Genomic DNA, 9,166 nt, shown 5'->3' with positions numbered 1-9,166 from the left:
TTTGACTTCGTTATGTACGCACCAGCCAACCTATCAGCCTTCCCTGCTTCTGTAGCCACATCCTGTTTGCGTTGATAATTGTAAAAATGCCCAATATCTCAGCTCCCATCAGATGTAAGTTCTTCTCTACTTGCAGTTTGGATCCCATCCTGATTTTTCAAAGTTTCACTACAGCAATTACTTACCGTCTTTCCCACATATTAATTTCTCTCCATATGTATCTCCAGCAGAATTAAAATACTTTTTGGTCTCTCCCCTCTAAAAAAATTTCTTAATACAGTGTCTACCTCTATTTACTGTTTTCTCTTTTTCTTTAATTGCAAAGCTTCTCACCAGGTTTCCCCATTCTTTATATAACCCACTTCTGTTGGGTTCCCACCCTTCGTATTCTCTTGAAACTTTTTTCCAAGATCACCGGTGACCTTCAGCTTATCAAATTCAAGGATCACTTTTGTCCTTATCTTCTTCAACCTCAGCCTCTCAACACATTTGACATAATTCCCTCTTTTTTGAGATACTTTATGTTCTTAATTTTTCTCATTCTCCTTTCTATAAGGAGAAAATTTTAAAGTACTTATGCATACCTAGGTCATGTGGTTGTTGTGAAGATGAAATGAACTGGTACCTGAACAGAGTTTAGACTGGTGCCTGGCAAAGAATACATCTCAGTAATTGAAAGCTAACATTGTCCTCTAAGATGTACTGTCTTGTCCCCCCTCCTATTTCAATGACCCTTCAGTTTTCTTTTTTGGCTATACCTCTGCTATCAGACCTCTAAAGGTTGGAGCTTCCCAAAACTGAAGTCCTAGGCCCTATACTCTTTCCTATCATAGCTCTCTCCCTCTGTGATCCTCTGTGTGCCTTTGGTTATTACATACATGTTGATGTCCCAAATTTATACCCTCGGCCCTTACCTGCTTGTAGAGTTCCCAACTTAACTGCTTATGTGCTGTCTTTGCTTTGAAGCCTAAGAGCACTTCAAATTTAAAATGTGACCGAATTTTTAGATTCCCCCATGATGTTCCCATGTTGTATGTAACAATCGTACATGCCCAGTTACTAAAACACCTTGACTGCAGTATTTTTCTTATTCTCCAAACAGTTAAGCCCTATTGGCTCTACCCCCAGGAGTTCTCCTGAAACCTTTCATTTTTCTCCATCTCAGCCATTAAGACCTCTTACCTAGCCTAATGCATGAAGCTTTCCCTGAAAGACCTCTCACCTATTCTTGGCTTTCTAATATCTAGTTTCTACTCAAGATCCAGAGGCCTCTTCAAAAACACATATCCTCGTCATTCACTCCCCTGTCAAAACCCTCTGGCATCCCACAAGTCTCACTGTGGCCCACCTGGTCCTACATGTTCTCATCATTATCTGAGCTTTCACACAGCCGTACCACACTTTCCACTTCACTCACTGAGCTTCAGCCTTCAGGGCTTCAGGGCTTTTTATGTTCCTCAAACATGCTAAGCTCATTTGTCCCCTAAGTTCTTTGCACTGCTATTCCCTCTGTTGGAATTCCCCTGCTTCAGATTTACACGTGGATGCCCTTTTTTCTCAGCCTTCTGTCCAAGTGCCTTCTGCTCAGAGAGATTTTCCTGATCACTCAATTTAAGCCACTCTTCTCCAATGGTTTACTATCTAAGCAGTCTTTCTTAATTTCTTCATGAGACTTAATATTATCTAAAATTATACCTTAGTTATGCAGGTATTTCTTCCTTATTTATGTTAATTTCTCACAATAAGAATGCATCTTCATGAGAGCTGATATCTTCAGTGCTGAGTCCCCTCGTACATACTTGTTAAATAAATATTGTTGAATAGGTAAAAGATTAAGAGGTGATATTTCCAATAAAGGGTGAGAACAACCAAAGGCAATCCAAATGTCCTCTCTGTTGGTAATGTTGTATCTTATAAATATCTTTTCCTTAAATATAAGTAAACAATGCATTCCTTAAAGCATAAACAATTCCCTCTAAACCCTACCCCTACATGAACTGGAACATCAGAACTGTTGGGTTGCAAGGAATATGGAATATCTATACTAAAGTTTCAAAGAAAGGTTTGTGAAATTTAGTGACTCAATTATCAATTAACTTATCTCAGGCTGCTCATTTTCTACATTCATGAATTGTTGATAATAATCTCTGCTTACAAAGGTAACTTGTGGAAATAAAATATTGTCCATGTTAAAATGCTTTGCCAATATGTTACTGTCATTAATATTACCTGTGGCATTTAGATTATTTACAGAAGCAGGGATTGATATGGAAAAATCCATTGTCTCTCTTCTCAGGATTACTCTCAGGATTATACATTTATTCATTCTTTCAACAAATACATACAGAGTACCTAATATGTGCCAGGAAATGTGCTGGAAGATAGGCAATGAATTAAATACATATCAAACCCACCCTTTTCTGAATATCATACTACAGCAAAATTATATATCAGTATAACCAATGGTCAACGTACCAGAAATATCATAATTTTGACTAGATACTACATATGGCAGTCTTGGAGTATAAAACTTCTTTTCCTCTTGGAAGGACTGAGTTGGTGATGAATATGAACTTAAACCTTCCATCCTGGTTATATTCAATGTATTCTCCAAAATGTAGAGATTATCTTTAAGCTGGGAAAGCTGCAAAAAAACATCATCTAGGTCCTAGAAAGCAAATTATAATTACTGAGTGGTTAAAGAAAGATAAAAAAATGTTCAACCAAAATATCAATTATCTCACATTATATCTTGAGAAAAAGATGCTCCAAAGCACAGCCAGGGAAAATATTTAATATCCAAAGTGATTTCTGATAACACATTATAAAGAAAAAAGCCTGTATTTAAGATAACTTATTTATTATTTAAATTGTTTATCAATTTTTCCTTCTTGATGTCTTTAGGTTTAAAATCTGCCAATCAGGTAAACCTCACCCTATGAGCCTAAAACAAAGAAAAGAGATGATTGGATTGGATTTTCAAAATAAAATTATACATGTGGCATTGAAGTTTGCTCTTTAAAGGAATTCTACCATAAAACCTTTTGAAGCAAGTAATTTCATTATTATTTCTTGTAGGAATAAATTCAATGAATGAAAAGTATATGTTCAAATTATTTAAGGCAATAACACATTATAAGATTGTCAATTTTCTCCTTGGTCATCATAATGTTCATAGTGATATGAAGAGTTTGAATTGTGAAATAAAGTTGTAATTTCTCACATCAGTTTGGTATCTCATTGGTGAAAGAGGACAACTTACGCTCATTTTCTAATGAAAACTGGAGGGAAATAATATTCATATATATTATTACATTATATATATTCCACATATACATTATTATTACATATACATATGTAATACAATATTATATACATCATATATTTATCTATAGTGTGTGAGAAATAAAACAAGTCATTTTTCTGACAGGAGCCATAGAGGTCTGATCACTAAATGTGGCGTCACTGATATGATGAACAAATCTTTGGTGACATCTAGTGGTAAAATACAGATTTATTTATTCACTTTTTTTCAAAGCTTTAAGATGCCAGTATTGTATATAATCTTGAGATATGCTGAGATAAATTGGAGACTAAAACAAAACGGACAAATTTAGTAAACTTCTTTTCTTCAGGAAAAAAACACCTTAAAATTGGTTAAGAATAAAGGGGAAGGCAGAAAGAGAATCTGCTTTTACTAAAAATTTTCATATTTGTGAGAAATTTGTGTAGAGAATAAAATTAAAAACAATTTTTTCACCAGCTTACATGATAAATATGTTTCTTTCTGCAATTATATTTAGCTTATGTGTATATGCTCCAATTCTGAGAAGTACCACATTTACTTCTTTTGATGAGGTGAATCCCAGGAATGTGAACTTGTAACAGAATTTAGATGGGAGATAACAGAGGACCTGTGTATATATTTTCTATGTTCTGTAATCTACCATTATGCATTGTATTTTATTACCATTGTATTTGGGGGATTATGGAGTAAAGACGTACTTATGATTAGTGGCTGCAGATTATGTTGACCCAGTTTCCATTTTATATGTTATTTAAGCAAGCTAACTTTCCAAGCTATGAAGTCTTATATTTTTACTAAGCTGTGAGGGACGACATTATCTATATATTTAAAAATTTGTTAAGTAATTATTTTTGAGAGAAAGAGGCAAAGAACAAGTGGGGGAGGGGCAGAGAGAGAGAGGAAGACACAGAATTGGAAGCAGGCTCAAGGCTCTGGGCTGTCAGCTAAGAGCCCAATGTGGGGCTCAAACTCACCGACCGTGAGATCATGACCTGAGCTGAAGTTGGACGCTTAATTGACTGAGCCACCCAGGTGCCCCTACATTATCTATATTTTAACAAATGAACTCAGAGCTGGAGTCTGCATGTTTCAATAGCAGAAACGCTGTGCTGGAGAAAAAGCCTATATTCAGGTGCATATCTACTAACAAAAATTGGGTTAAATTATTTAATATCTTTAAGCTTCAACCTTATTTTTAGAATGGAAATATTGATAAACTAATGAAATACATTAGATGAACTCCAAGCTTCTCCAATCTCAACTTCTTTGATTTTTGTGACTATCTATATACATTATTTACTCTTTGGAATAAAATTCAACCAATGAGTAGGGAAAAAAAAGTCCCAATTACACTTTAAAGGCTGTGTCCACATATTGCAAGTGGGATTGGAATTTTGTTAATTATCCCGTTAATTTAATTACTTTAGGCACTTAAATCCAAACTCAATTTTTCATAGTCTCATTTACCTACATTAATGTGCCTGTATTGATTAAATTAAATGTTTAGTCTGCCCTAAACCATGTAGATTTAACCCTGTGAACTGACAGGCAAGTGATAAGAGAGTATATAATAATGTAAACTACCATAGTTTCTCAGGGAAAATATACATTTTCTTTATATGAGGTCAGCTTTGTTGCATTAATCATAAACAATGAAATATTTGAAATACATGATCAAAATTTTTAAACACATTATTTTTATTAATTCATTAAAAAATCTGTACTGAGTGCCTACTAAGTGCCAAGTACACTTCATCGAGGAAGAGAATGGAGAACAGCAGATTCAAACCTTTATGGAGCATACAGTCAGCCTAGCTGGGAAAATTGGCATTGACAGAATTAGAACTGAATGGAGTCATGTAAGATCCTGTGGGAATTTACAATGACAAGAAACCCTAATGTCAAAAAATTTAGAATGCATATTAAAAAGATATATTTTATCCACTATTTCTAGATGCCTTTCAAAGATTTTCAAGCTATTTTAGTCTGTGTTCTTGCAGGAACTAAAAGTGTCTTTTACTCAAAGACAGAATTAAAAGACATCGAAGGTATGATCAGTTGTAACGTGCGTCACAAGTAATAACTTACTTTCTAAAAAATGGAGCAAACTCAAAGTCATTCTCTAATAATGCTATTCTCACATTTGTCTTGATGTTATGGTGAATGGGAAGAAGTGTCTTAGTGGGGGCATCAGGAATTTTATAGGCTTGCATGAAGGCATTCTTAATGCCATCTGTCATGAACATCAAGGTCGAAGAAAGCAAAGCCTTTACCTCTGCTTTTGAGTGTCTTCTGTAGTATTTAATTTTTCTCTGATTTGGTGTCATATATAATTCTTGGTCTTTGCTGTTTTCCAAGAGTGGGCAAGTTTTTGTCTTTTTGCCCCAAAAATACAGATGTTAAAGCTGCAACTTGGCATCTTCACTCATGGGATTCAGATTCGACAGCTCTAGCTGAGGCCCTAATAGGCAGCCAGCCCTGCCTTGGTTATGCTATTCTACAACACAATTTTACAAGTAAATAAATGGAAACTGAGAAAGGCTGAGAACTAACACAGTAGGAAAAATAAAGACAGAACAAAACAAAGTAAAATAATACATAATTCTACAAATGCAAATATCCTTGTTTAAGGAAGTTTTTGTCTTTGTTACAGTACTAATGCTTTTATTAGTATAGTCATGGTTGTGTATGTATATTATTTTTCTATTTCTTTTCACTTGGCTTGTGGAGTATACATTTTTCCCACGCTGCTAAGGATTTCATTTATCAGTTGTAGTCTTATGAGATAGTCTATCAGTATGTATGTCATAGCTTGCTTAATTTAATCATTGTTATATATATATATATATATATATATATATATTTATGTAAATATATAAATTCATTTTGTTGTATATTTCCCATTGAAAATACTTTAGGATTATCTTTGTGTTTGCTACTTCTGAATATTTTTATTATTTTACTAGGATAGAGCCCTTGAACTGAAATTCAACTGATCAATGGATACGAATATTTTATAGCTTTTGATAGGCATTGTTAAGCCGCTTTCCAAAAACCTTCAATTGTTTACAATATCACGGATTCTTTTTTTAGGATCCTATGGACCATTATTAGGGATTAAGCTTATTTTTTCTTCTTTTGCTAGTTAGCTAAGTAAAAAGTGAATTTAATTTTCATTTCTTAACTAAAAAAGATATTTTTATGTATTTTCTTATTTATTGTTAGTGTCTTAATTTTTTCTTCAAGATTTCCATAAATCTTGCATAGTTTTGGCAAATATATTTCGTACTGTATTATTTGTCTTTAATGTTTGTGGATAATACTTAAATTTTTTCTTAATCTGTCCCTTTATGAGTTCTCCCCTTGTTTTTAGCCTTAAAAAGTCAATTCTTTCCCCTGCAGAGTGTTGATAAATCTTTAGCTCGAATTTCTTTTCATTGTGTATTGTTTTACTATTGGTATTTTAAGTTTCAGCCAATATAAATTAACTTGAGTGTTTGAAATGAGATGATTGCCTGCACTAGTTTTCTTGTCAGTTAATACTTATTCTGGTTTTCTTCACTATATGTTTTTTTTGCTCTGATTGGTTGTGCTTTCTTCATGAGGTGAAGTTTTTAAGTTTATCAGGACCAGTATTTGTGTTTTGTAAAGGGCTTCTTCCTCTTCTTGCTCAGTACTCTGAAATCACTGACCTTGATGAATGTTTGTTGAATATTTGGCTATAATTTTTAATATGTTTTTGTCTTCTAATGAGGTAATATGCTTAGATCTTCTGACTCAAGATGAGGTGTTTTTTCACATTTTGTTCCTTTGTTCATTTCAATGCAATTTTGTGTAAACGTCTCCTACATATGTCTGATCTCAGATGCATCATATGGTAACTTCTGAAAACCTAGCTTCATTCTTTCTATGTAGCACTTTTTCCAAAAAAGGCTACATAGCTTCCTGTTTGTGAGTCCCTTCACATTTGATCAATTAGCAACAAGATACTGACTGAGAAACAAGAAAGAGTTTCAACAAAACGGCAGGAACAGATGACAAATCTGGAAAAGAAAGCCTTCTTTTTTTTTTTTTTTTTTTTTTAATGTAGCCCACTGACCCTTTTTTTCTGGAATGAAATAGGGATGCTTTCAAAGATGCACTGATGCTATTGCAGGGAATTATTCCGTACTGTTTGTGGATGGATACAAGCTAGCCATTCAGTGGAGCAATTCTGCTGTTGTCTTAAACACAAAGGAACAATTCAAGGATAACTGACCTTGATACCCTAGTATCATGTCCTGAACATAAATTTGGTATTTGCAGGCCTAGTCTGAAGCATGCATTTGAAAAGTAAAGCAGAAAAGCCATGTAAATATAAACTCAGTTATTAATACTCCTCGTATCATTAAACATAGTCTATTTGAAAACATTCCCAGGATATAAGTAGTGATTTATTTGTTTGGGGTGTAGGTATGGAAAGTCCTCCTCCTTCTCACTAAACAACCTCATTTGAGTTCTTCATGTTCAGTAAATTCTAAGCACTGGGGAATACATTTTCCTTCCTATAACTCAATGTGGTTTGCATTAGCCCTTAATAAATATATTATGATATGCTATATACCTCCGTTTGCAGTTTCAGAAATCATTGTGTAGCTTCCTGCCAACCACCTCCAAAATGAACAAATAGGCTATTGCACTCAAGGTGAGTAACTGTGTATCTTTTAAAATTGAATTATTATCCTTTTAAAAAATTAATCATCCTCACTTGTGCCCAACCTAGACAGAGTACTGACCTCCTCTAAGCTGTTGTGAAGGTTATTCAAAGCGATGGTGATATTTTCAAGTCGTTTTTTGAATGCATTCATTTTTGAACCAACAGGATTCTGTAGCTGCTGAAAAAGAAGCATCACACAGGCATTACACCAGGCAAAAACAATGAGATCATTAGTTGGATTGCAGGTAGATTTACTCAGTTTGATTTTTGAGTCTCTTGGTAAAGTATCAAGTTCTTTTTTTTTTTTTTTTTTTTTTTTTTTTTTTTTTTTTTTTAGCAAGTGATATTTTAGCAGTACAATACTGACATCCAATGGAGAGACAAATAAATTTTACTGTATTTTTTTGGAGAGGTCAAAAAGAGTCATTTTTGCTATTTCTAAGGAATTGATTGTCCACGTTGAAGAATTCATTTGATTTTAACTCATGTAATTTCATATCTCTGTATCATCCTTCTAAAAACAGTGTTACAATTAACAACATAGTTGTATGCACATGTTGAAAATTTCCTGGTGTAATCTCTTTTTGTTGTGGCTGATTACTGGAAGCTTACTACAGGCAAATACTACAGGCAAATACTGATGTTTCTTAGTTCATCAGGCTATCATTACTAAGTAAATATATATCACTTGTCATGCATAATTATATTTATGACATTAAAAGGAAACTATATAAGATATGTTGTTCATCCTAAAGAGAACTTGTTATTTCCCCCATAATTTGGTAAGGCTGGGCTGAATCAATGTTTGGTTGCTTTTCTAATATTACATGATCAGATGTGTTTTAGCAATTTAAAAAATATAAAAGAGCCATTAGTGCTGGTGTGTTAAATCATGCCCTGTGTAAGTGAATGTTTCTAGAAAGCCACTGATGTCAACGGAAACTGTAGTTTTCCTGTCAGCAGATAGCAGTGTGGATGTTGCCCAACAGGAATGGGTGGATTCTGATTCAAATTCACATAAGGTTGACAGTTTAGGCTGAGAGCTCAGGAATGACATCGGAAAAAAAAAAATTGAAGAGAGCCATGATGAGCATCTTTATGTGTGTGCGTGTGTTTTCTTTTTCAGCATACCTCCTCACTCTTTTGTTAATGGACCTTCCCTT

General features: G+C 33.8%; 1 long non-coding RNA gene across 1 annotated transcript; it reads right to left on the bottom strand.

Moving 5' to 3' along the window:
• Window positions 1-370: 370 nt before the first annotated feature.
• On the bottom strand, window positions 371-1,402 carry LOC123583126. The gene is made up of 2 exons (XR_006704745.1): window positions 1,216-1,402; window positions 371-1,175 (listed from the first exon to the last, which is right to left on the bottom strand). It is a non-coding gene; the product is annotated as an uncharacterized LOC123583126 (long non-coding RNA).
• Window positions 1,403-9,166: the final 7,764 nt, after the last annotated feature.

The sequence above is a fragment of the Leopardus geoffroyi genome, chromosome B1, assembly GCF_018350155.1.
Source record: "Leopardus geoffroyi isolate Oge1 chromosome B1, O.geoffroyi_Oge1_pat1.0, whole genome shotgun sequence".
NCBI classification, from domain to species: Eukaryota; Metazoa; Chordata; class Mammalia; order Carnivora; family Felidae; genus Leopardus; species Leopardus geoffroyi.
This window is presented reverse-complemented; position numbering and strand designations above follow the sequence as displayed.